Below are 27,323 nucleotides of genomic sequence, written 5' to 3' on the forward strand. Positions count from 1 at the left end.
CCGGCGAGTGTTCTGGACTTGGTGACCGCACCGACTGGCTAGTCTTCGAAGCGTCCTAGGACGTCTTCCCCGATGCCGACTGAAAAGGCTCCAAAGCAGTCCAAAGTTGTGCCGTCTCCAGCACCGAAAGCGCGAAAGCCACCTCCTCCGAGCCGCCAAAAGCTTTGCCTAGGATTAAAGTGACCTTTCCTACTGTCTCCGGGTAACCATCTGACTTGTCTTTTTCGTCGACTCAATTAACCAGACGTAACCGATTGAATGCGGGTCTTTGCAGTGCTGCTACGTCAGGAACCTCTTCTTTCTAGTACCGGGACGAGGAAATGGAAGATGCGGTAACCTCCAACCCAGGTATCAACTCTTGCGATTTTGCTCTTGATTCTTTGGTCGATTGCGTTCTAGTGATTCACTTGGGATCGAATGACCTGCCTTGCAGCTCCACCCAACATCATTGATCTTCCAGATGACGATGAAGATGTGGCTCTTAAGCCCAAGAAGAGAAAGAAGGTAGCAGTTGGCAGGATGGCTCAGCAAGAACCAACTTCAACACCTCCCGTCCGTCATCCTGAAGACGCGGGCAGGGCCTCTGTGACCTTCACTGCGCCCTTGTCGAGTGGGCATCCTGCACTGTCGACTGCTCCTGTGATTCCTTTGGCTATCCAACTCCACGCCCCAGAGCTCCAAGCCGTCGCACCTGGGCCGTCTGCTCACTTTTTCACCAGCTACCCCGTCCCGGACAACCAGTCGGAAGCGGCTGCGGAAGCCATCCGACAAGCTGACATGATGATGGAGCGGGTGAAGACAATGCATGAGAACAGCCAGGCTGCCTATGACGCCAGCGCTGGTCTTCGGGCCAATGTCCAGGTGAGTAGATTTTCCGACTGTTTTTGCTCTATGAGGAACTGTTACTCGAAAAATCTTCTTCTACACGACTTGATGTTGTTTGCGTCGAATTAGAGCACCCATTGGGTGTTTTGTTATTCTAGGTAGTTTCATTCTTCCACTCGGTCTGGGCGAGTGGGATCTGAACCGGTGGGGGCACGTTAAGTGCACCCACTGGGTGTAGTCCCCGAGACCATGGTCGACTGCTGGCAGTCGACTGGAGTCTGAGTTCTTCTTTCCTTTCTTTTTTACTCCTTTCACTTGACTCAGGCGGACCGGTCGAGTAGGATCCGAACCAGTGGGGGCACGCTAAGTGCACCCACTGGGTGTAGTCCCCGAGAACGCGGTCGACTGATGGCAGTCGACTGGGGTCTGAACACATTTTTTTGTCAGCGGGGGCACGCCAAGTGCACTCGCTGGGTGTAGCCCCTGAGACCGCAGTCGACTGTGTGCAGTCGGCTGGGGTCTAGCGAACTTCTTTTAGGTTTAATTCACTCGGAGGTAAACAACCTTTGATCTTATCGACTGATCCATCTTTTGCCTTCTGCAGAAATCTTGTACTCTGATTTCTAAGTTTGCTGAACTTGAGGAGAAGCAGAGGCAACTCAACCTCGACTTGGAATTAGCCCAACAGAATCTGAAGAAAGCTCAAGATGAAGCCGCTGGTATGGAAGGTAACCGACTGTCGACTGACTTTCAATACATTTCTTTGATCTGTTTTTTGATTCGATTGTTCCTTTTGCAGAGAAAATGAAGTTGGCTCTGGAGAAGAAGGACGCGGACCTCGCCGCTGCGCAAAAAGCAGCCCAAGATAAAACTGCTCTCGCAGACCAGAAGCTTGCTTCATTCGAAATGCTGGAAGGAGAGGTGAACAAACTGAAATCTTGTTTTAATGCAGCTAACCGTGAAGTGACCGGTTTGAAGAAAGACAAGGTTGTCCTGAATGACAAGTTGGAATCTGCAATCCGCAAGAGGAATGACACGGCAGCTTATCTGAGGACTCTTGCCAAGAAGCTCTATCTCGCGTTGGGACGTATTTCTTCTAAACCGCTTGTGTTGATGCTTGTGATCGGATTATGCTCGGTCGACTGACTAATTTTTGCTGCAGAATTCTGTCAAGACTTCAACGAGGAAACTGGAAGGGTCGAGACGGGTCTGGACCCTATCGCTTCTCCAGTCTGTGATGAAACTGCAATGAACGTGCTCCGACTGGAGTCCCGTATCGCCAGCGCCACAAGCTACCTTGAGTGCCTGAAGGAGGTAGTCTCCCGAATCGACTCATCGCTTTGGCCAGGGGCAAAGCTTCAGAATGACTTGGAATCCCTGATGACTCGACTGAACGAGATCCCTGACCGGGTGTAAGAGTGGAAGAAATCCTCCGCCTGTTGTGGTGCTGACGTGGCATTGTCCTTGGTGCGAGTCCATTGCAAGGAGGCTCGTGAAGACAAGCTGGCTGCGATCAAAGTCACCAACACCAAAAAGCATGACTTCCAGTCCTTCATAGAGACCTTCATTGCTGCCGCCACTCGGATCGCTGATGGGATCGACCTGGACTTGTTCGTGGAGCCTGCCAGCCCTCCTCCGTCTGAGTGAACAAACTTATGAAACTTGAATCTGCTTTAAATTTGCCTCGGAATGCGGAGTGATTGCTGTAACTGTTAAAGTCCTTTGGGCTTGATGCCCGAATACTCTCGATTTGCTGCTTGGAACTTTTAGGATTTATCTGAATTTGGTTTATCTCCGAATGTGCTTGCGTTTGCCTTTGAATCGACTTTGCTTATTGCTCGAAATAGTCTTTGTGCCGGAGATGCAGCTCTGAGGGGGCAACTCCAGTCGACCCGCGCTTCGTTGTCCTCGCGGATAGGGATGGAGCGGACGTTGTACTTGTGTCGTAGCTCCGAAGGAGAAGGTTGCAGTCGACCTGCATCTCGTCATCCTTGCGGATAGGGATGGAGCGGACGTTGTACTTGTGTCATAGCTCCGAAGGAGAAGGTTGCAGTCGACCTGCACCTCGTCATCCTTGCAGATAGGGATGGGTTTCGGACTTAGGCGAGTACTGGACTGCACCTAAGCCCCCCGAGTGGGAGGATTGTTCTCCACTCGGTAGGATTTTTCATACTTAGGCGAGTACTGGACTGCAACTAAGTCTCCTGGGAGAACTTAGGCGAGTACTTGGACTGCAGCTAAGCCCCCGAGTGGGAGGATTGCTCTCCATTCGGTAGGATTTTCAAACTTAGGCTAGTACTGGACTGCAGCTAAGTCTCCTAGTGGGAGAACTTAGGCGAGTACTTGGACTGCAGCTAAGCCCCCGAGTGGGAGGATTGCTCTCCACTCGGTAGGATTTTTCAAACTTAGGCGAGTACTGGACTGCTGCTAAGTCTCCTAGTGGGAGAACTTAGGCGAGTGCTGGACTGCAGCTAAGCCCCCGAGTGGGAGGATTGCTCTCCACTCGGTAGGATTTTTCAAACTTAGGCGAGTACTGGACTGCTGCTAAGTCTCCTAGTGGGAGAACTTAGGCGAGTACTAGACTGCTGCTAAGTCTCCTAGTGGGAGAACTTAGGCGAGTGCTAGACTGCAGCTAAGCCCCCGAGTGGGAGGATTGCTCTCCACTCGGTAGGATTTTTCAAACTTAGGCGAGTACTGGACTGTAGCTAAGTCTCCTAGTGGGAGAACTTAGGCGAGTACTGGACTACAGCTAAGCCCCCGAGTGGGAGGGTTGCTCTCCACTCGGTAGGATTTTTTTCAAACTTAGGCGAGTACTAGACTGCAACTAAGTCTCCTAGCGAGAGAACTTAGGCGAGTACCGGACTGCAGCTAAGCCCCCGAGTGGGAGGGTTGCTATCCACTCGGTAGGATTTTTTTCAAACTTAGGCGAGTACTGGACTACAGCTAAGTCTCCTAGCGGGAGAACTTAGGCGAGTACCGGACTGCAGCTAAGCCCCCGAGTGGGAGGGTTGCTCTCCACTCGGTAGGATTTTTTTCAAACTTAGGCGAGTACTGGACTACAGCTAAGTCTCCTAGTGGGAGAACTTAGGCGAGTACTGGACTATAGCTAAGCCCCCGAGTGGGAGGATTGCTCTCCACTTGGTAGGATTTTTCAAACTTAGGCGAGTACTGGACTGCAGCTAAGTCTCCTAGCGAGAGAACTTAGGCGAGTACTGGACTGCAGCTAAGCCCCCGAGTGGGAGGATTGCTCTCCACTCGGTAGGATTTTCTGTCGAACTCAGGCGAAACGGATTCGCGACTAAGCCCACCCACTGGGGGATTTCAGGAGTACATCAGAGTACAACAATTGAATGAGAAAACCATAAGCTCTTGTCTTTGATAAACAAATTACAGAGGTGTTTCTTATTACATTTTATTCAAAAGGGGCGGAGCAGCTCCACGTTCCAAGCCCATGGCTCATCTTTCTGATGCTCAATACTGTAAAGATGGTATGCTCCGTTGTTGAGAACTTTGGTGATGATGAAGGGGCCCTCCCAAGTCGGGGCAAGCTTGTGTGGTTTCTGTTGATCCACTCGAAGAACTAAGTCTCCTTCTTGAAAGGCTCGACCCCTCACATTTCTGGCATGGAATCGATGCAAGTCTTGCTGATGGATGGTCGACCGGATCAAGGCCATCTCTCTTTCCTCCTCCAAGAGATCGACTGAATCTTGCCGGGCCTGTTCTGCTTCCTCTTCGGAGAAGAGCTCGACTCGGGGTGCGTTGTGGAGCAGGTCACTTGGCAGAACAGCTTCGGCCCCATAAACCAAGAAGAAAGGGGTTCGTCCGGTCGACCGATTGGGGGTTGTCCTCAAGCCCCACAGAACAGACGGAAGTTCATCAACCCAAGCGCCTGCTGCGTGTTTGAGATCACGCATCAGTCAGGGTTTCAGTCCTTTGAGGATTAGGCCATTGGCTCTTTCCGCTTGTCCGTTCGACTGCGGGTGAGCGACCGAAGCATAGTCGACTCGAGTGCCCTGAGAGGCGCAGAAAGCTCTGAACTCATCAGAATCGAAGTTCGACCCGTTTTCTGTGATGATGCTGTGTGGGACTCCATATCTGAATGTCAATTCTCTGATAAAACTAACAGCGGTGCTTCCATCAAGGTTCTTGATAGGTTTAGCTTCGATCCATTTGGTAAACTTGTCGACTGCTACGAGCACATGAGTGAAGCCGCTCCTGCCAATTCTCAGTGGTCCAACCATATCCAGACCGCAAACAACAAAGGGCCAGATGAGGGGGATGGTCTTTAGGGCTGATGCAGGCTTGTGAGACATGTCGGAGTAAAACTGGCAGCCTTCACATCTTTCGACTATATCTTTTGCCATTTCATTTGCTCGTGGCCAATAGAATCCAGCTCGGTATGCTTTAGCCACAATGGCCCGAGAGGACGCATGATGACCACAGGTCCCCGAGTGGATGTCATTGAGGATCATTCGACCTTTGTCTGGTGTTATGCATTTCTGACCGACTCTAGTCACACTTTCCCTGAACAACTGCCCTCTTATCACAGTAAAGGCCTTGGATCGACGGACGATCTGTCGAGCCTCTTCTTCATCTTCCGGTAGTTCTTTCCTGAGGAAGTATGCAATGTAAGGCACCATCCAGTCGGGAGTAATGGCTAGAACCTCCATGATCAAGTCGACCACGTCTAGGACCTCAACTTCAGTCGGATCTGTGGCACTCTTAGGTTGCAGGGACTCTTCAGTAAAAGGATCTTCCTGAACTATCGGCGAGTGGAAATGCTCCAAAAATACATTGCTGGGAATGGCTTCTCTCTTGGAACCTATCTTTGCCAAATCGTCGGCTGCTTGATTTTTCAGTCGGGGTATGTGGTGGAGTTCTAACTGAAGGAAATATGCCCTAGAGGCAATAATAATGTTATTATTTTATTTCCTTATATCATGATAAATGTTTATTGTTCATGCTAGAATTGTATTATCCGGAAACATAATACTTGTGTGAATACATAGAAAAACTAAAACGTCACTAGTATGCCTCTACTTGACTAGCTCGTTAATCAAAGATGGTTATGTTTCCTAACCATAGATATATGTTGTCATTTGATTAACGGGATCACATTATTAGGAGAATGATGTGATTGACATGACCCATTCCATTAGCTTAGCACCCGATCATTTAGTATGTTGCTATTGCTTTCTTCATGACTTATACATGTTCCTATAACTATGAGATTATGCAACTCCCATTTGCCGGAGGAACACTTTGTGTGCTACCAAACGTCACAACGTAACTGGGTGATTATAAAGGAGCTCTACAGGTGTCTCCAAAGGTAAATGTTGGGTTGGCGTATTTCGAGATTAGGATTTGTCACTCCGATTGTCAGAGAGGTATCTCTGGGCCCTCTCGGTAATGCACATCACATAAGCCTTGCAAGCATTGCAACTAATGAGTTAGTTGCGAGATGATGTATTACGAAACGAGTAAAGAGACTTGCCGGTAACGAGATTGAACTAGGTATTGAGATACCGACGATCGAATCTCGGGCAAGTAACATACCGATGACAAAGGGAACAACATATGTTGTTATGCGGTCTGACCGATAAATATCTTCGTAGGATATGTGGGAGCCAATATGAGCATCCAGGTTCCGCTATTGGTTATTGACCGGAGACATGTCTCGGTCATGTCTACATTGTTCTCGAACCCATAGGGTCCGCATGCTCAAGGTTTTGATGACAGTTATATTATGAGTTTATGAGTTTTGATGTACCGAAGTTAGTTCGGAGTCCCGGATGTGATCACGGACATAACGAGGAGTCTCGAAATGGTCAAGACATAAAGATTGATATATTGGACGGCTATATTCGGACACCGGAAGTATTCCGGGTGATTTCGGAGAAAACCGGAGTACCGGAGGGTTACCGGACCCCCCCGGGAGAAGTAATGGGCCATATGGGCCATAGTGGAGAGAGAGAAGGGCAGCCATGGTGGGCCGTGCGCCTCCTCCCCCCTAGTCCGAATTGGACTAGGAGAGGGGGGGCGGCGCCCCCCTTTCCTTCTCCCTCCCCACTTCCTAGGAGTAGGACTCCTCCTTGGTGCGCCAATAGGGCCGGCCGGCCTCCTCCCCTTGCTCCTTTATATACGGGGGCAGGGGGCACCCCTCGACACACAAGTTGATCCACGTGATCGTTTTCTTAGCCGTGTGTGGTGCCCCCTTCCACCATAATCCTCGATAATATTGTAGCGGTGTTTAGGCGAAGCCCTGCGACGGTAGAACATCAAGATCGTCACCACGCTGTCGTGCTGACGGAACTCTTCCCCGACACTTGCTGGATCGGAGTCTGGGGATCGTCATCGAGCTGAACGTGTGCTAAAACTCGGAGGTGCCGTAGTTTCGGTGCTTGATCGGTCGGGCCGTGAAGACGTACGAATACATCAACCGCGTTGTGCTAACGCTTCTGCTGTCGGTCTACAAGGGTACGTAGATCACACTCCCCTCCCATTGCTATGCATCACCATGATCTTGCGTGTGCGTAGGATTTTTTTTGAAATTACTACGTTCCCCAACAGTGGCATCCGAGCCTAGGTTTTATGTGTTGATGTTATATGCATGAGGTGAACACAAGTGAGTTGTGGGCGATGTAAGTCATACTGCTTACCAGCATGTCATACTTTGGTCCGGCGGTATTGTTGGACGAAGCGGCCCGGACCGACATTAAGCGTACGCTTACGCGAGACCGGTTCTCCCGACGTGCTTTGCACAAAGGTGGCTAGCGGGTGTCAGTTTCTCCAACTTTAGTTGAACCGAGTGTGGCTACGCCCGGTCCTTGCGAAGGTTAAAACAACACCAACTTGACAAACTATCATTGTGGTTTTGATGCGTAGGTAAGATTGGTTCTTACTTAAGCCCGTAGAAGCCACATAAAACTTGCAACAACAAAGTAGAGGACGTCTAACTTGTTTTTGCAGGGCATGTTGTGATGTGATATGGTCAAGACATGATGCTAAATTCTATTGTATGAGATGATCATGTTTTGTAACCAAGTTATCGGCAACTAACAGGAGCCATATGGTTGTCGCTTTATTGTATGCAATGCAATTGCGCAGTAATGCTTTACTTTATCACTAAGTGGTAGCGATAGTCGTGGAAGCATAAGATTGGCGAGACGACAACGATGCTACGATGGTGATCAAGGTGTCGCCCGGTGACGATGGTGATCATGACGGTGCTTCGAAGACGGAGATCACAAGCACAAGATAATGATAGCCATATCATATCACTTATATTGATTACATGTGATGTTTATCTTTTATGCATCTTATCTTGCTTTGTTTGACGGTAGCATTTTAAGATGATCTCTCACTAATTATCAAGAAGTGTTCTCCCTGAGTAGGAACCGTTGCGAAAGTTCTTCATGCTGAGACACCACATGATGATCGGGTGTGATAGGCTCTACGTTCAAATACAATGGGTGCAAAACAGTTGCACACGCGGAATACTCAGGTTATACTTGACGAGCCAAGCATATACAGATATGGCCTCGGAACACGGAGACCGAAAGGTCGAGCATGAATCATATAGTAGATATGATCAACATAGTGATGCTCACCAATGAAACTACTCCATCTCACGTGATGATCGGACATGGTTTAGTTGATTTGGATCACGTAATCACTTAGAGGATTAGAGGGATGTCTATCTAAGTGGGATTTCTTTAGTAATACGATTAATTGAACCTAAATTTATCATGAACTTAGTACCTGATAGTATCTTGCTTGTTTATGTTTGATTGTAGATAGATGGCCCATGTTGTTGTTCTGTTGAATTTTAATGCGTTCCTTGAGAAAGCAAAGTTGAAAGATGATGGTAGCAATTACATGGACTGGGTCCGTAACTTGAGGATTATCCTCATTGCTACACAGAAGAATTACGTCCTGGAAGCACTGCTAGGTGTCAGGCCTGCTGCTGGAGCAACACCAGATGTTATGAACGTCTGGCAGAGCAAAGTTGATGACTACTCGATAGTTTAGTGTGCCATGCTTTACGGCTTAGAATCGGGACTTCAACGACGTTTTGAACGTCATGGAGCATATGAGATGTTCCAGGAGTTGAAGTTAATATTTCAAGCAAATGCCCGGATTGAGATATATGAAGTCTCCAATAAGTTCTATAGCTGCAAGATGGAGGAGAACAGTTCTCTCAGTGAGCATATACTCAAAATGTCTGGGTATAATAATCACTTGATTCAATTGGGGGTTAATCTTCCAGATGATTGAGTCATTAACAGAATTCTCCAATCACTGCCACCAAGCTACAAGAGCTTCGTGATGAACTATAACATGCAAGGGATGAATAAGACTATTCCCGAGCTCTTCGCAATGCTAAAAGCTGCAGAGGTATAAATCAAGAAGGAGCATCAAGTGTTGATGGTTAACAAGAGCACTAGTTTCAAGAAAAAGGGCAAAGGGAAGAAGAAGGGGAACTTCAAAAAGAACAGCAAGCAAGTTGCTACTCAAGAGGAGAAACCCAAACCTGGACCTAAGCCTGAAACTGAGTGCTTCTACTGCAAGCAGACTGGTCACTGGAAGCGGAACTGCCCCAAGTATTTGGCGGATAAGAAGGATGGCAAGGTGAACAAAGGTATATGTGATATACATGTTATTGATGTGTACCTTACTAATGCTCGCAGTAGCACCTGGGTATTTGATACTGGTTCTATTGCTAACATTTGCAACTCGAAACAGGGACTACAGATTAAGCGAAGATTGGCTAAGGACGAGGTGACGATGCGCGTGGGAAATGGTTCCAAAGTCGACGTGATCGCGGTCAGCACGCTACCTCTACATCTACTTCGGGATTAGTATTAGACCTAAACAATTGTTATTTGGTGCCAGCGTTAAGCATGAATATTATATCCGGATCTTGTTTGATGCGAGACGGTTATTCATTTAAATCAGAGAATAATAGTTGTTCTATTTATATGAGTAATATCTTTTATGGTCATGCACCCTTAAAGAGTGGTCTATTCTTATTAAATCTCGATAGTAGTGACACACATATTCATAATGTTGAAGCCAAAAGATGCAGAGTTGATAATGATAGTGCAACTTATTTGTGGCACTGCCGTTTGGGTCATATCGGTGTAAAGCGCATGAAGAAACTCCATACTGATGGACTTTTGGAACCACTTGATTATGAATCGCTTGGTACTTGCGAACCGTGCCTTATGGGTAAGATGACAAAAACACCGTCCTCCGGTACTATGGAGAGAGCAAAAGATTTGTTGGAAATCATACATACAGATGTATGTGGTCCGATGAATGTTGAGGCTCGTGGCGGATATCATTATTTTCTCACCTTCACAGATGACTTAAGCAGATATGGGTATATCTACTTAATGAAACATAAGTCTGAAACATTTGAAAAGTTCAAAGAATTTTAGAGTGAAGTTGAAAATCATCGTAACAAGAAAATAAAATTCCTACGATCTGATCGTGGAGGAGAATATTTGAGTTACGAGTTTGGTGTACATTTGAAACAATGCAGAATAGTTTCGCAACTCACGCCACCCGGAACACCACAGCGTAATGGTGTGTCCGAACATCGTAATCGTACTTTACTAGATATGGTGCGATCTATGATGTCTCTTACCGATTTACCGCTATCGTTTTGGGGTTATGCTTTGGAGACGGCCACATTCACGTTAAATAGGGCACCATCAAAATCCGTTGAGACGACGCCTTATAAACTATGGTTTGGCAAGAAACCAAAGTTGTCGTTTCTGAAAGTTTGGGGCTACGATGCTTATGTGAAAAAGCTTCAACCTGATAAGCCCGAACCCAAATCGGAGAAATGTGTCTTCATAGGATATCCAAAGGAAACTATTGGATACACCTTCTATCACAGATCCGAAGGCAAGACTTTTGTTGCTAAATTCAGAAACTTTCTAGAGAAGGGGTTTCTCTCGAAAGAAGTGAGTGGGAGGAAAGTAGAACTTGATGAGGTAACTGTACCTGCTCCCTTATTGGAAAGTAGTACATCACAGAAACCAGTTTATGTGACACCTACACCAATTAGTGAGGAAGCTAATGATGATGATCATGAAACTTCAAGACAAGATACTATTGAACCTCATAGATCAACCAGAATAAGATCCGCACCAGAGTGGTACGGTAATCCTGTTCTGGAAGTCATGCTACTAGATCATGATGAACCTACGAACTATGGAGAAGCGATGGTGAGCCCAGATTCCGCAAAATGGCTTGAAGCCATGAAATCTGAGATGGGATCCATGTATGAGAACAAAGTTTGGACTTTGGTTGACTTGCCCAATGATCGGCAAGCAATTGAGAATAAATGGATCTTCAAGAAGAAGACTGACGCTGACGGTAATGTTTGTCTACAATGCTCGACTTGTCGCAAAAGGTTTTCGACAAGTTCAAGGGATTGACTACGATGAGACCTTCTCACTCGTAGCGATGCTTAAGTATGTCTGAATCATGTTAGCAATTGCCGTATTTTATGATTATGAAATTTGGCAGATGGATGTCAAAACTGCATTCCTGAATGGATTTCTGGAAGAAGAGTTGTATATGATGCAACCGGAAGGTTTTGTCGATCCAAAGGGATCTAACAAAGTGTGCAAGCTCCAGCGATCCATTTATGGACTGGTGCAAGCTTCTCGGAGTTGGAATAAACGCTTTGATAGTGTGATCAAAGCATTTGGTTTTGTACAGACTTTTGGAGAAGCTTGTATTTACAATAAAGTGAGTGGGAGCTCTGTAGCATTTCTAATATTATATGTAGATGACAAATTACTAATCGGAAATGATATAGAATTTCTGGATAGCATAAAGGGATACTTGAATAAGAGTTTTTCAATGAAAGACCTCGGTGAAGCTGCTTACATATTGGGCATTAAGATCTATAGAGATAGATCAAGACGCTTAATTGGACTTTCACAAAGCACATACCTTGACAAAATTTTGAAGAAGTTCAAAATGGATCAAGCAAAGAAAGGATTCTTGCCTGTGTTACAAGGTGTGAAATTGAGTAAGACTCAATGCCCAACCAATGCAGAAGATAGAGAGAAAATGAAAGATGTTCCCTATGCTTCAGCCATAGGATCTATCATGTATGCAATGTTGTGTACCAGACCTGATGTGTGTCTTGCTATAAGTCTAGCAGGGAGGTACCAAAGTAATCCAGGAGTGGATCACTGGACAGCGGTCAAGAACATCCTGAAATACCTGAAAAGGACTAAGGATATGTTTCTCATATATGGAGGTGACAAAGAGCTCATTGTAAATGGTTACGTTGATGCAAGCTTTGACACTGATCCGGACGATTCTAAATCGCAAACCGGATACGTGTTTACATTAAACGGTGGAGTTGTCAGTTGGTGCAGTTCTAAACAAAGCGTTGTGGCGGGATCTACATGTGAAGCGGAGTACATAGCTGCTTCGGAAGCAGCAAACGAAGGAGTCTGGATGAAGGAGTTCATATCCGATCTAGGTGTCATACCTAGTGCATCAGGTCCAATGAAAATCTTTTGTGACAATACTGGTGCAATTGCCTTGGCAAAGGAATCCAGATTTCACAAGAGAACCAAGCACATCAAGAGACGCTTCAATTCCATCCGGGATCTAGTCAAGGTGGGAGACATAGAGATTTGCAAGATACATACGCATCTGAATGTTGCAGACCCGTTGACTAAGCCTATTCCACAAGCAAAACATGATCAGCACCAAAGCTCCATGGGTGTTAGAATCATTACTGTGTAATCTAGATTATTGACTCTAGTGCAAGTGGGAGACTGAAGGAAATATGCCCTAGAGGCAATAATAATGTTATTATTTTATTTCCTTATATCATGATAAATGTTTATTGTTCATGCTAGAATTGTATTATCCGGAAACATAATACTTGTGTGAATACATAGACAAACTAAAACGTCACTAGTATGCCTCTACTTGACTAGCTCGTTAATCAAAGATGGTTATGTTTCCTAACCATAGATATATGTTGTCATTTGATTAATGGGATCACATTATTAGGAGAATGATGTGATTGACATGACCCATTCCATTAGCTTAGCACCCGATCGTTTAGTATGTTGCTATTGCTTTCTTCATGACTTATACATGTTCCTATGACTATGAGATTATGCAACTCCCGTTTGCCGGAGGAACACTTTGTGTGCTACCAAACGTCACAACGTAACTGGGTGATTATAAAGGAGCTCTACAGGTGTCTCCAAAGGTAAATGTTGGGTTGGCGTATTTTGAGATTAGGATTTGTCACTCCGATTGTCGGGGAGGTATCTCTGGGCCCTCTCAGTAATGCACATCACATAAGCCTTGCAAGCATTGCAACTAATGAGTTAGTTGCGAGATGATGTATTATGAAACGAGTAAAGAGACTTGCCGGTAACGAGATTGAACTAGGTATTGAGATACCGACGATCGAATCTCGGGCAAGTAACATACCGATGACAAAGGGAACAATGTATGTTGTTATGCGGTCTGACCGATAAAGATCTTCGTAGAATATGTGGGAGCCAATATGAGCATCCAGGTTCTATTGGTTATTGACCGGAGACATGTCTCGGTCACATCTACATTGTTCTCGAACCCGTAGGGTCCGCACGCTCAAGGTTTCGATGATAGTTATATTATGAGTTTATGCATTTTGATGTACCGAAGTTAGTTCGGAGTCCTGGATGTGATCACGGACATAACGAGGAGTCTCGAAATGGTCGAGACATAAAGATTGATATATTGGACGGCTATATTCGGACACCGGAAGTGTTTCGGGTGATTTTGGAGAAAACCGGAGTACCGGAGGGTTACCGGAACCCCCCCCCCCCGGGAGAAGTAATGGGCCATATGGGCCTTAGTGGAGAGAGAGGGGCAGCCAGGGTGGGCCGCATGCCTCCTCCCCCCTAGTCCGAATTGTACTAGGAGAGGGGGGCGGCGCCCCCCTTTCCTTCTCCCTCCCCACTTCCTTTCCCCCTCCTAGTAGGAGTCCTACTCCTACTAGGAGGAGGACTCCTCCTTGGCGCACCAATAGGGCCGTCCGGCCTTCTCCCCTTGCTCCTTTATATACGGGGGCAGGGGCACCCCTACACACACAAGTTGATCCACGCGATCATTTTCTTAGCCGTGTGCGGTGCCCCCTTCCACCATAATCCTCGATAATATTTTAGCGGTGCTTAGGCGAAGCCCTGCGATGGTAGAACATCAAGATCGTCACCACGCCGTCGTGCTGACGGAACTCTTCCCCGACACTTTGCTAGATCGGAGTCCGGGGATTGTCATCGAGCTGAACGTGTGCTAAAACTCGGAGGTGCCGTAGTTTCGGTGCTTGATCGGTCGGGCCGTGAAGACGTACGACTACATCAACCGCGTTGTGCTAACGCTTCTGCTGTCGGTCTACAAGGGTACGTAGATCACACTCTCCCCTCTCATTGCTATGCATCACCATGATCTTGCGTGTGCGTATGATTTTTTTTGAAATTACTACGTTCCCCAACACTAACCCCTCGAATTCTTCTCAAGCTTTCTCACCGCGTTGCAGTAACCAGTCATGGCTGGGCTTCTGACGTCCCACTCCTTCATCACTTGATTAACTACCAAATCTGAGTCACCATAGACCATGAGGCGACGGACGCCGAGTGAGATGGCCGTGCGCAACCCATACAGGAGTGCTTCATATTCTGCTTCATTGTTGGAGGAATCAAAGTGAATCTGGAGGACATATCTGAGCTTGGCTCCTCGGGGGGATACCAGAACTACTCCAGCACCAGAACCGTTCAGCATCTTGGATCCGTCAAAGAACATGGTCCAGTGCTCAGATTAAACTTGAGTCGGCAGTTGCTGTTCGATCCACTCGGCGAGGAAATCTGCTATTGCTTGGGACTTGATAGCTTTCTTTGCCTCAAACTTGATATCCAAGGGAAGGAGTTCAATTGCCCATTTGGCCACTCGACCAGTTGCATCTCTGTTGTGCAGAATCTCTGACAATGGAGCGTCGCTGACGACTATAACAGAGTGATCTAAGAAATAGTGTGCAACCTTCTTCTTCCCGCTCGACCGTAAGTACTGCACTGACGACTTGTCCAGTGGCTGCTATATAAAGCAGTAGAGGCTCTTTGCTGATTGGAGCAGCAAGCACCGGCTGGGTGGAAAGCAGGGTTTTCAGCTCTAAAAATGCTGCATCAGCTTCTGGGGTTCACTCGAACTTGTCTGATTTCTTCATCAGTCGGTAAAGAGGCAGCACCTTTTCACCGAGGCGAGAAATGATCGACTTAGGGCGGCCAAGCAACCAGTAAGCTTCTAGACATCATGCACACACACAGGGCGTTTCATTCGGAGTATAGTGCCTACTTTCTCTGGGTTAGCGTTGATTCCTCGTTCGGAAACAATAAAACCGAGTAACTTTCCACCTGGAACTCCAAACATGCACTTTGATGGATTGAGCTTGATATCATACCTTCTGAGGTTGGAAAAGGTTTCAGCAAGGTCAGTCAGTAGGTCGAAACCTTTACGTGACTTGACCACAATGTCATCCATGTATGCTTCCACATTCCGACTGGTCTGAGTGAGCAGGCACTTCTGAATCATCCGCATGAATGTGGCTCCGGCATTCTTCAAACCGAATGGCATTGTGACATAACAAAAGCACCCAAACGGAGTGATGAAAGCTGTCTTTATTTCGTCGGGTCCGTACAGATAGATCTGGTGGTACCCGGAGTAGGCGTCCAAAAATGACAAACGCTCGCACCCTGCAGTTGAGTCGACTATCTGATCGATGCGAGGGAGAGGGAAGTGATCTTTCGGGCAGGCCCGATTGATATGCTTAAAATCAATGCACATGCGAAGTGAGTCATCCTTCTTTGGGACCATGATAACATTGGCTAACCACTTGGAGTGGTAAATCTCTCGGATAAACTCAGCTGCCAAAAGCCGAGGCACCTCTTCACCAATTGCCTTTCTTTTCTGGACAGCAGACCGCCGAAGATGCTCTTTGACTGGTTTCACCTTCGGGTCGACTCGCAAACAGTGCTCAGCCAGTCCCCTGGGAACACCCGGCATGTCAGAAGGTTTCCAAGCAAAGATGTCCCAGTTCTCATGGAGGAACTGGATGAGCGCTTCTTCCTATTTGGAGTCGAGTGTGGTTGAAATGTGGGTCGGAGCTGCATTTGGATCCGTCGGGTGGATGTGAATCGACTTTGTTTCACCAGACGACTGGAATGCTGAATCTGTGGCTAGCTTCTTGGCTCGCAGTAGGTCACTCGGGTCTGCATTTTTCTGGTATTCTTGCAATTCTACCACGACCATCTGGGCATCAGCGATCTTTGAGCCCTTCTGGAAACACTCTTCTGCTTTCTTCAGATTACCAGAGATAGTGATCACTCCTCTGGGACCAGGCATCTTCAGTTTGAGATACACGTAACATGGTCGAGCCATAAACCGTGCATAAGCTGGCCTGCCCAGAATTGCATGATAAGCGCTCTGGAAATCCACAACTTCAAATGTCAACTTTTCTTTGCGGTAATTTCTGGAATCACCGAAAACCACGTCGAGTGCAATCTGACCGAGTGATGCAGCCTTCTTGCTTGGAATGACCCCATGGAAGCTCATATGGCTTTCGCTGAGTCTGGACATCGGAATGCCCATTCCTTTCAACGTCTCTGCATACAGTATGTTCAAGCCACTGCCACCGTCCATCAGGACCTTCGTCAGTCGAGTGCCTTCGACCACCGGGTCGACCACCAGTGCTTGCCTCCCAAGGGTGGCTATGTGCGCTGGATGGTGAGACTGGTCGAATGTAATGGCAGTCTGGGACCATTTCAAGTAACCGGGTGTCACCGGAGCGACCATGTTCACTTCCCTGTTGATGACTTTCAATCGACTTTTGTTCTCAACATCAGCAAAAATCATCAGGGTGGAATTCACGAGGGGATAACCATCATCATCCTCTTCCTCATCCTCTGCCTTGTCTGCTTCTTTTTCCTTTTCCTTGGGCTGTTTCTCTCGGAACTGCTGGATTAGGAGCCGACACTGCCGAGTGGTATGCTTTGGGTAAATAAAATTACCTTCTTCATCTTTTTTGGTATGGATATGGCATGGCAAATCCAACACGTCATTCCCATCTTGATCTTTTACTTTCTTGGGGTTCCACGACCCTTTGGGCTTCCCCTTGAACTTTCCTTGAACCACAGCCAAGGCTTCGCCCGGAGCAGCTAGCTCGGCCTTGCGTTTCTGTTTCCGACTGGAGTTTCCTCCTCCGGCTTCGTGGGCGACTGCTTTGTGCTTGCCACTCTAGAGTCGCTCCTCTTCTTCACCGTTGGCATACTTGGTGGCAATTTCCATCATCCGAGCCAGAGTCACTTTTCCTGTCCAGCCGAACTTCATATTCAACTCTCGATACCTGACACCCTCCTTAAAGGCACAAATTTCCTGATGATCTGACACATCTTCTACCGTGTGGTGTAAGGTGATCCATCTCTGGATATAATCCCTCAAAGTTTCATTCGGCTTCTGAACACAACACTGTAATTCTGTCAAACCTGTCGGCTGTTTGCAAGTGCCCTCGAATGTTTTGACAAACACTCGGGCAAGATCTTCCCAAGTATATATGCTACCAGGCGCTAACTGATTCACCCATGCTCTAGCCGAGCCCTCTAACATCAGAGGAAGGTGTTTCATGGCCACTTCATCATTGCCGCCACCAATCTGTACAGCCACTCGGTAGTCCTCAAGCCAAGTGTTAGGCTTGGACTCCCTAGTAAACTTACTAACTCCGGATGCCAACCTAAAGTTGGGGGGAATCACTGCAGCTCTGATAGCTCTACTGAAGCATTCTGGACCAGAGACATGCACCCTGTTGCTGGTTTGTTGATCTCGGTCATGGCCCTCTCGGTGAGCTCTGTTTCTGTCGACCAAGCCCTGCATGAGAATAGATCTCGCATCAAAGCCTGGCTCCCTGGGGTCGACTAGAATACCTCGCCCAACATTGTGAGGGCGTCTGTCTTCATGTTGCCGAGGCACGTACGACCCGCTCCTTGGCGGAGGCATGGGCACTCGACGACGATCATCACGATCGACTCGGCGATCATACTTCTCTCGGTTTTTGTACTGATCTCGTCGATCGCCACGTCCCTCATGCCTCGGAGGCGATCTTGGGCTATGGGCCGATTAAACTGTGTTTGCCATCACAGATCTGCTGTGGATCCTATCCGGCGACTGAGATACAACTGTATTCTGTTCTCCGGCCGCCCGGAGCAAGGCTCGGATCTGCACCAGACCTCGACCAGCTTCTGACTAGGAGGGTTGGATCAACTCCGCGATTCAAGCAGCAGCAACCAAATTCTGGATCGGGGTTCGGTATACCTAAGTCAGAGGGGGAAAAAGCTGGTGTCGACTGGACTTGGGAGCGCGCTGCTGAGCGCAATCGTCGAGTGCACGCTGGAGGTTCTCCAGTCGAGTGCACTCAGCCAAGTTGGCCAAGCGCGCCTGCTCCAAGGCCTGGGCCTCAGGGGTTTCTCCAACTATAGGAGTATGCGATGCATCCATGTTCCGACGGCGAAGTTCCTCCCTCTGCTGTGAGGATAGGGGTTAGGGGCGGTACTCCTCGTGGACGCGCGACGGATCGCCGTTCCTGTCACCTCCGTCTTCACGGTTAAAGCCAGGAGGGCTGCGTGGTCCATTGACCATTAGAACTTCAGCTGCCGGGTCGCTGCTGTCGCACTTGGATGCGGTCTCTATGGAGCTAGTCGACAGATCAAACAGGCCGTAGAGAGTTTCGTCGGGCTTGATTGCCGTGACCTGAGGGGTGACCGACTGGCGGGCCACCGCATGCCTCACCCACCGCTGAAGACTCAACCGACCGGAGCATTTGCTCCGGCGAGCCGCAAGGAGGGGGAAAGCTGATGGAGTCGACTGGTACTGGGTCGACGGTTGCCGCAGGAGGACGCTGTGGACGCACGCACGAAAGTGTGTCGCCCCGCGGGCGGGGAGCGCGTCGGTGTCGAGTGGAGCCTCCTGAAGCCAAGCAGAGTCGTCGGCGACAAACACGAGCGCGCCGAGACGGATCTCGCGGCCCTCAATCAAACCTCCGCCTGGAACCATGATGAAGGGGATCAGAAAAATCGCAACTTCTCCAACAAGTCGCTAAGACACCTGCCCCAAGGTGGGCGCCAACTGTCGTGGATCTAAGACTGACAGTAGAATGGGGGGTAGGTATTAGGAGGCAAGATCTTAGCTATGGAGTAGTTGTACACACGAGTTTACGAGTTCAGGCCCTTCTCGGAGGAAGTAACAGCCCTACGTCTCGGTGCCCTGAGGCGGTCGACTGGATTGTATATGTGTTTGTGAGTTTACAAAAGTGCGAACCCTTGTCCTAGAGGAGGGGGGTGGATTATATAGAGTGCGCCAGGACCCCAACTCCCCTCCGTTGCATAGGGTTCAATGTTCATAAAGGTCGGACATTACTGGTAACGTCTACAATAAAGTGTTATAAATGCCCATAAAGCTATGGTTTAAGTCACGACCGTTGCAGAGTGGAGGGCTTCTCATCTTCTGATGGTCGAGTGTCTTCAAGGGAGTCTAGCGAGCACATCTTCAAGGTCGAGTGGATGATGTTTTCTCTTCGACCGCTTCTGATTCTTTGCAGAGATGTCCTTGGGGAGGGTATGCTGGACAGATCCATGACCCTACCCTAGGTACATAGCTTCATCACCGCCCGCGCGACCTGGACACCAGATCCACCGCCCGCATGGCTGGTAGCCGGCCGTGCCTTGCCAATGAAGCCGCCGCTGCAGATCCGGGGTTCCCCATGCAGAAGTAGGGCAACCGAGGCCCCGCCGCCACCATCCTTGGTGCCCCGGGCTTGCCCGACGGCTGCCTCAGGCGGCAGCGAGGAGGTGGGACGAGGTGGGGAGGCTAGGGTTCCCCCGCTGCCGCTGGGGGAGGCGACACGTGGGTCGTGGGGGACGCGGGGGAGGAGATCAGTAGGATCGCAAGGATCTAGGTTATTGCCCTCTTAAAAATTGGGGGACAATTTCACTTCCCCGGCCTCTGCACCGACTAGGGATGCATACGGCCATTTTAGTATGAATACCAAGATAAACATGATCCTCAGAATTTTTTAAATGAGTATGAAGATATTTTTTGATGAGTGGTTCCACCTCACATCAAACTTGATCCTCAATAAATGGGGGGAAAACCCTATGCATCACCTGTCAATTCTAGGAATTGAACTCGGGTCATTAGGCTGCACAACCACAAGCCCAACCACGGAGCCAAGGCTCACATACATGGACATATACATGTCTATTTTTAAAAAAATTGACATTAAAACAGAAAATTGTCCTCGTGTGACACTGCTAGGGTGACTCGGGCATTCGAAATTTCCCACCACTGCACCATTCGTCTCCTCAACACTGTTGGGCAAAGCTTCATCTTTCATCTTTTCTAGAAACAACGTCCCCTCGTAGCATGTTAGGGTTTTAGGACTCTGGCGATTCCGGGGCCACGCCCACGCTGGGCTTCGACCGGCCGGCTGCTGGCACCGTTGCCACATGTGTGCCTCAGCGACATGGTGGCCTTGTTGTGGCTACGTCCGCGCCTGCATCACTGGCCCCTCGGGGTGGTAGCGATCCCGCTGTCCATCACTATGGAAGTTTTCCATCTCGGTCACCAGAAGGATCACGGCGCAAAGAGGTCGGGCTGGAGACGATTAATGGCGTCCTGGCTAAGAAACTGATGAAGACTGAGTACAGATCAAATCTCAGCAGGGGCGGCCCTGAGAGAAACCAGCAACACTGTGATCCACCTAATAAATTCTTAGCACCCGTGTTTACGAAGCCGTTGCAATCTACCGTAACACCGATGTCGTCGTCGACGCCTGCTTTAGGGAAGGTGCCGGTGGTTGCTGAGGGGAACTCGGAGGGCAGTGGGGGCGATCATGGGGCCCCCTTTGCGGACGCTGCCCGCCCGAAGCCGTCGACTGAGGAACCCGAAGATCTCCTGGCAGCGAACCCGAATATACAAGCGATCGTTGCACATAGGAGGGAACCACTAGCTCGCCCGACGGCGAAGCCGGCAGACTGGAATAGGGACAGGTCAGAGGTAGCCGATCCAGAGGAATTCATGGCAGGTGAGGATGTTGAGGAAGAGGAAGTACTCGCTGAATTCGATCTCAAAGAGGAAGAAGTGATCCAGGAGACGTGGACCATCATGATGCTACTGCACTCCCTAAAGAAACCCACACTACGTTCTCTGTTTGATGACCTGGAAGATGTTGGGAGGCTTAAAGAGAATCTAACATTCATGTTTCTCGGTGGTAAGAGAACTGCATGTGATCTTGGGGATGCTGGTCGGCAGGATGCTCAGGGGACCGTGATCGTGGTGCACACTCGTGCAAATAAGGATGACAATATGGTGGAGGGGACGCCAAAGAAGAACATAACCAATTATGCAGGTGGTGCGGCTGTTGACCCAGAGGCTATGGAGGAGGAGGCTACTCACACTACGGAGGCAACTGGCCTTGGGGCCGCCGGTGAACTGACGGGGACGCAGGTGGCGCCCCGTCAGGAGCAATGAGTATTATAAGTTGCAACTACCGAGGGGCGGGGAGCTCTCGGACAGTTCGCGACCTTGTGAGCTTGGCACAAGCTCATTCCCCTTCTATCGTTTTTTTTGTGAAACTAGGCAGTCGAAGGATAGGATGAAGAGATACCGCTCTCGTTTAGGTTTACATGGTTTTGAAGCTGTCGATAGTGATGGTTTTAGTGGTGGTCTAGCTCTTTTTTGGCACAAATCTGTGCAACTTGATGTAAAAGATTTGAATAAACGATATATTGATGCGTATGTGAGGACGGCGGCGGGGAGCCCCCTTGGAGGCTCACCTGCGTCTACGGTGAGCCGCGAATGGAGGACCATCACCACATGTGGTTGCTCCTTCGTGATCTTCATCACCAGGTGGATATGCCTTGGGTGGTGATTGGTGACTTCAACAAGGCCATGTGGGGCTTCGAGCACTTCTCCGACACCCCGCGCTCAGCAGGTCAGATGATCGATTTCAGGGATGTTTTGGAATTATGTGGACTTGGAGACCTTGGTTTTGCAGGGCTGCCGTATACGTTTGATAACCGGCGGTCTGGACGTGCAAACGTCAAGGTGCGGCTGGACCGTGCGGTGGCGAACAATGCATGGCGTGATTTATTCATGGAGGCGGCGGTGCGGCACTTGGTGGACCCATCATCTGATCACATACCCATTCTCCTAAGGTGGGTGGCCGAACCACCTAGGGAGTATGTGGGCAAGAAGTGTAGGCATTATGAGGTGGCTTGGGAACGTGAGCTTGCGCTCCCAGAAGTCATCATGCATGCTTGGTCGGCTGCATGCACGATGGGCAATCTTGGTGACGTTGCATCGGCACTAGGCGAGCTCATGGAGACGCTGCAAGGGTGGAGTAAGTGCAAGTTTGGTAATGTGATACAAGACATTAATAAATCTCGTACCCGACTGGAGGAACTAATGGCCATGAATGTAGATCAGTGCACCATTCAAGAGGCCACAGATCGCCTCAATGAGCTTCTTTACAGGGAGGAGATGCTATGGATGCAACGCTCAACGGTGGACTGGTTGCGAGAGGGTGACCGTAATACAAAGTTTTTCCATCGCAAGGCTGTATGGCGAGCACAAAAAACCCGCATCAAGTCACTAATGGATGATACAGGGGTGGTGCATACAGAGAGTACTACTATGGCATCCATGGTGACAGATTACTTTACCACTTTGTACACTGCTGATCCATCCCTATGCTATGATCCCATTATTGAGCTTATTGATCGTCATGTTACTGATGCTATGAATGAAGGCTTGTGTGCAGTTTTTTCTGACAAGGAAATTGCGGATGCGCTTTTTTAGATTGGTCCGCTGAAAGCCCCGGGGCCTGACGGTTTTCCTGCACGCATGTTCCAGAGGAATTGGGATGTGATGAGGGATTAGGTAATCGCGGGGGTAAAAGAATTTTTCCGGTCAGGATAATGCCAGAGGGAGTAAATAATACTGCCATTGTTCTCATCCCGAAAGTTGATAATCCGGTGAAGCTCACGGAGTATAGGCCTATAAGTTTGTGCAATGTTATATACAAGGTGGTTTCCAAGTGCCTTGTAAACAGGTTGAGACCTATCCTGGAGGAGATAATTTCACCAGAGCAGAGTGCGTTTGTTCCCGGCAGAATGATAACGGATAATGTGCTTGTTGCATTTGAGTGTATTCACTATATCCAACAGGACAAAGACCCCGAAAAAAGTTTTTGTGCTTATAAGTTGGATCTTTCAAAGGCTTATGATAGGGTGGATTGGGAATTCTTGAAGCGGATGATGCAAAAGTTGGGTTTTGCTGACCGGTGGGTGGACTGGATTATGACTTGTGTCACCTCGGTCAGATACACTGTTAAATTTAATGTAACCCTCTTGGATTCGTTCGCATCGTCGCGCGGCTATGGCAAGGTGACCCACTGTCCCCATTTTTATTCCTGTTTATTGATGATGGTCTCTCTGCTTTGCTGAAGGATGGGGAGGACAAAGAAAAATTTACCTCTGTGAAGGTATGTCGGAGGGCACCTAGCATATCCCATTTGTTGTTTGCCGATGACACATTGCTCTTCTTTAAGGCGGATGAGTAGCAAGCTCGCGAGGTTAAGTCCATTATTGCATCATATGAGAGTGCAACAGGCCAACTTATTAACCCTGCTAAGTGTAGTATCATGTTTGGGAAAGCGTGTCCACAAAATGTTCAAGAAAATGTCCGTGATGCTCTCCAAGTGTTTCTTTCCACTTTTGAGGAGAAGTATTTGGGTCTACCAACAACAGAAGGTAGAATGTCAAAGGGTAAATGTCAAAACCTCCAAGCTCGTCTAACGAAAAGAATAATTGCTTGGGGATATACGTTATCACTTGCAGGAAAGGAGACGATGATCAAAGCAGTTGCTCAGGCCATTCCCACATATATGATGGGGGTATTCAAACTTCCTATGTCGGTGTGTGATGATCTAAATAGGATGATCCATAATTTCTGGTGGGGATCTAAGGAGGGGAAGAGAAAAACTCACTGGATGTCGTGGCCAAAAATTCAAAAGCAAAAACAATGCGGTGGACTAGGATTTCATGACTTTAGAGTCTTCAACCTAGCCTTGCTTGCTCACCAGGTGTGGCATCTCCTAACCAAACCAGAGAGTCTGTGCGCAGCTACTAAAAGCTCGCTACTACCTGGAGGGGCGGCTTGAGGACACGGTATTCTTAGGCAACGCATCAGTAACATGGCATGCGATCATGCATGGTTTGAAACTCCTAAAAAAGGGGTTGATTTGGTGTGTTGGGAGCGGTCGTCAAATTCAAATTTGGCGTGATAGGTGGCTGCCTAGGGAGCCATTAGGCGAGCTTATTACTCCCCGGGGTACATGCAGGCTGAGGAGGGTGTCGGACCTGCTGGATGGACATGGAACTTGGCGTTTGGATCTTCTCCGACAGTATTTCCTCCCCACATCAACGTCATCACCAGCATCAGGACATCTCCACGAGCCCCTGAGGATGTTCTCGCATGGGCACCAGAGAAATCTGGTGTCTTCTCCGTCCGGTCGGCGTACCACTTTGCCATGGATGAGCGCGAGCGTCCATCGGCGAGCGCAGCAAGAAGGGCACCAGATGGTCGTCGCGCCATCCTGTTGAAAAAAACTCTACTAGAAAGAGTATTGATGATTGAGCTATCCCTAACCAAGTATTTTTTTCTTTCAAAAGTTACCATTGTCAACATTGAAAACACCTTTGTTAGGGCATCTCCAGCACTGAACCGCAAATCAGACACTGCATCCGGCCACGGACAGGGACCAGTCCATGGATACAGATGGGAGGGAGCCGGCCATCCAATACATTTCAAACTAGCTTTAAACAAAACGGACAAATTGCATGCAAACCGGATGTTTTCATTCAAACCGAAGCATATTCATTACATTTAGAACAATTTTCATCGAGGGGCGGGGAGGGGGGAGGGGGCTAGACCTAGACTACATCGGCGTTCGTCATCCAAGTCCTTGTTGTTCCCTTCTGGCGATCGCGTCCCCCATCCACCATCTCCATAATGGCGGCAATAAGATCCGTGAAGTGAAGTTGTGGTCACCAGCGAGGAATAGTGGAACATGGGAGACAGACCCGCCCACATGGGACACAAGGCACTGTCGCCCCTACCATGCCCTACTCATCCTCGGCGGAGTCTGTGACCTTTCCCTCGCAAGTGGAGGTGAGGTCCATGATGGAAATGGAGGATACGACGCTCTTGTCGTCCCACCGACATGGCCAAACATTATTTGGCGGCGCGTAGGACGCGCAGCTGGCGGAGTTTCTCGTTTGCGATTACCTATGCAGCCAGTGCTGCCTCCGCGTCCATCAGTGCATTGTGAGCGGAGGTTTGAGCGCAGCTGGCCTAGTGGAGTGCCTACTGGTCGGCAACGAAGTTGGGGTGGGCTACTGGCATGGTTAATTTTTAAGATTCATGAGCCGGATATCCAAAACTAGGGGCCTCGTGGGCTGCACTGGCGGCTCATGAGGCGACCACCGCCACCCCACGCTCCTCCCCCTGCCGCCGCCATCGGCCTCCGGCTGACCCACGGTGACGGCGGGGCACTTCCTCCCCCTCTCTCCCGTCTCCCTACCCTCCAAGCTCTGTCTTCGCCAGCCACCGGTGAGATCCGATCTGGCCCCTATGTCTTTCTTCTGTCCCGGTCGAGTGTGGCCTTCCTAGTGGCGGCGCAGTCCTCGGCGGGCAGGGGGTTGTGCGGGCTGCTGCCGTTGGGGTCGTGGTGGCATGGCTCGCTGCCACAGATGGGGCCCCCACCGCCGCCAGTGCTGGATCCACCAGTCAGGTGTGCTCCTTCCGATCCATTGGACTCCGTGAGAAAGGCCCTCTCTTATTGGTGGCTCCCATGGCTGCAGATTTTGGGGTGCCCGGCGGGCCAGATCTGGGTTTCATCTTTGTGCGGTTGAAAGGAGCGACCTTTGGCGGCATAGGTGGCAGGGTTGCGCTAGTGTGGCAGCAGGTGCGGTCGGCTGCGTGCTTGCGGCCCACCGGCATGTGTGCGTGGTGGGTGAGGCTGGGTCTCTTCGGTCGCCGAAGCGGCGGCTCCAGATAGTGGGCACGACGGCATCGTTCCGACGGGTGTCGCTGCGTGGGTGCTTTGTGTCGCCTAGGCCGTGTGGGCGGTGAGATGGCTCACTCCGGGAGCGTCCGGCATGCGGGTGTGGTTGTTGCTGCCACTCCGTCTGTTCCGGGCGTCGTTTGCATCTCTTTTTCGTCGACCATGGTTGAGGACCTGGTTGGTGGTGATCTAGTCCCGAGCGAAAGCTCTGCCCAACCACGTCGGTGCCGGTGATGGCGACACTCGTGTGCGCCGTTTTCCTCCTTGGAGGTATCATCGTGGGTGGCCCCATTCACCATCGGCTCTGGGTGAAAACCCTTGGTATGGAAGGTTCCAGAAGAGGCAGGCATGGCGGTGTGTCATCATATCCTTCTTGCAGGCTTCGTCAAGTGAGCAAGGTCCTCTGCTACTGGTCACTAGGGCGAGATCTGTAGATGGCGACTTCTTCTCGTCGTGTGTCGAGTCCATGCATCGACGGTGGTGCTCTCGTGAGGAGCGTGGTTTGGCGAGGAGGTTGTGCTCAAAGACCTCCCTTTCGTTCTCCGGTGTCAGTCTTCATTCACTCTAGGGTGGTGAGCATTCCATCGTCCGATGGTGCGGCGCCCTTCAAGCCGGGGCAAGGAGATGGGGGCTCCTTCTGACGAAGGGACTAGATGGCGCTAGTGTTGGGAAACGTAGCATGCAATTTCAAAAATGTTCCTACACTCACGCAAGATCTATCTAGGAGATGCATAACAACGAGAGGGGGAGAGCATCTTCATACCCTTGAAGTGTAGCGATCCGACCTCAAACGGTCAAATCTCTATGCATAAGTGCCATCTCTGGATCGGTAATGCTGACAAACATAGTACTTGAAGGATTTATAACAGATGCATTCACACACCTATTACAACGAATGTCTCAAAAGAGAACTTATTACAATAATATGGCTTAAGGCCATCTAAATACGATAACAGCGGAAGGCTTGGAAGATAAAGTGAGTCCATCAACTCCAACGACATAGCTGAGTGCACGACAACGACCTAGCGCATCTTACACTTCGTCTGAAAAGTCTGCACCATGATATGTTGCAGCCTGAAATGGGTTATCACATGGAATATGCTGACAATATAACACAATAGAGCAATGAACAGAATAAATGCTATCACTACATGCATATATGGCTGGTGGAGGCTCTATGGTTATAAGGTTTTTGCGAAAAGCCAATTTTCCCCTACATCAAAGGAATATATTTTATTTAACTATCATGGTAGTTGAAAAACATTGAGAATGGTACCCCGATCTCAATCCC

This window comes from Triticum aestivum, chromosome 1A (assembly GCF_018294505.1).
Source record: "Triticum aestivum cultivar Chinese Spring chromosome 1A, IWGSC CS RefSeq v2.1, whole genome shotgun sequence".
Lineage (NCBI taxonomy): Eukaryota > Viridiplantae > Streptophyta > Magnoliopsida > Poales > Poaceae > Triticum > Triticum aestivum.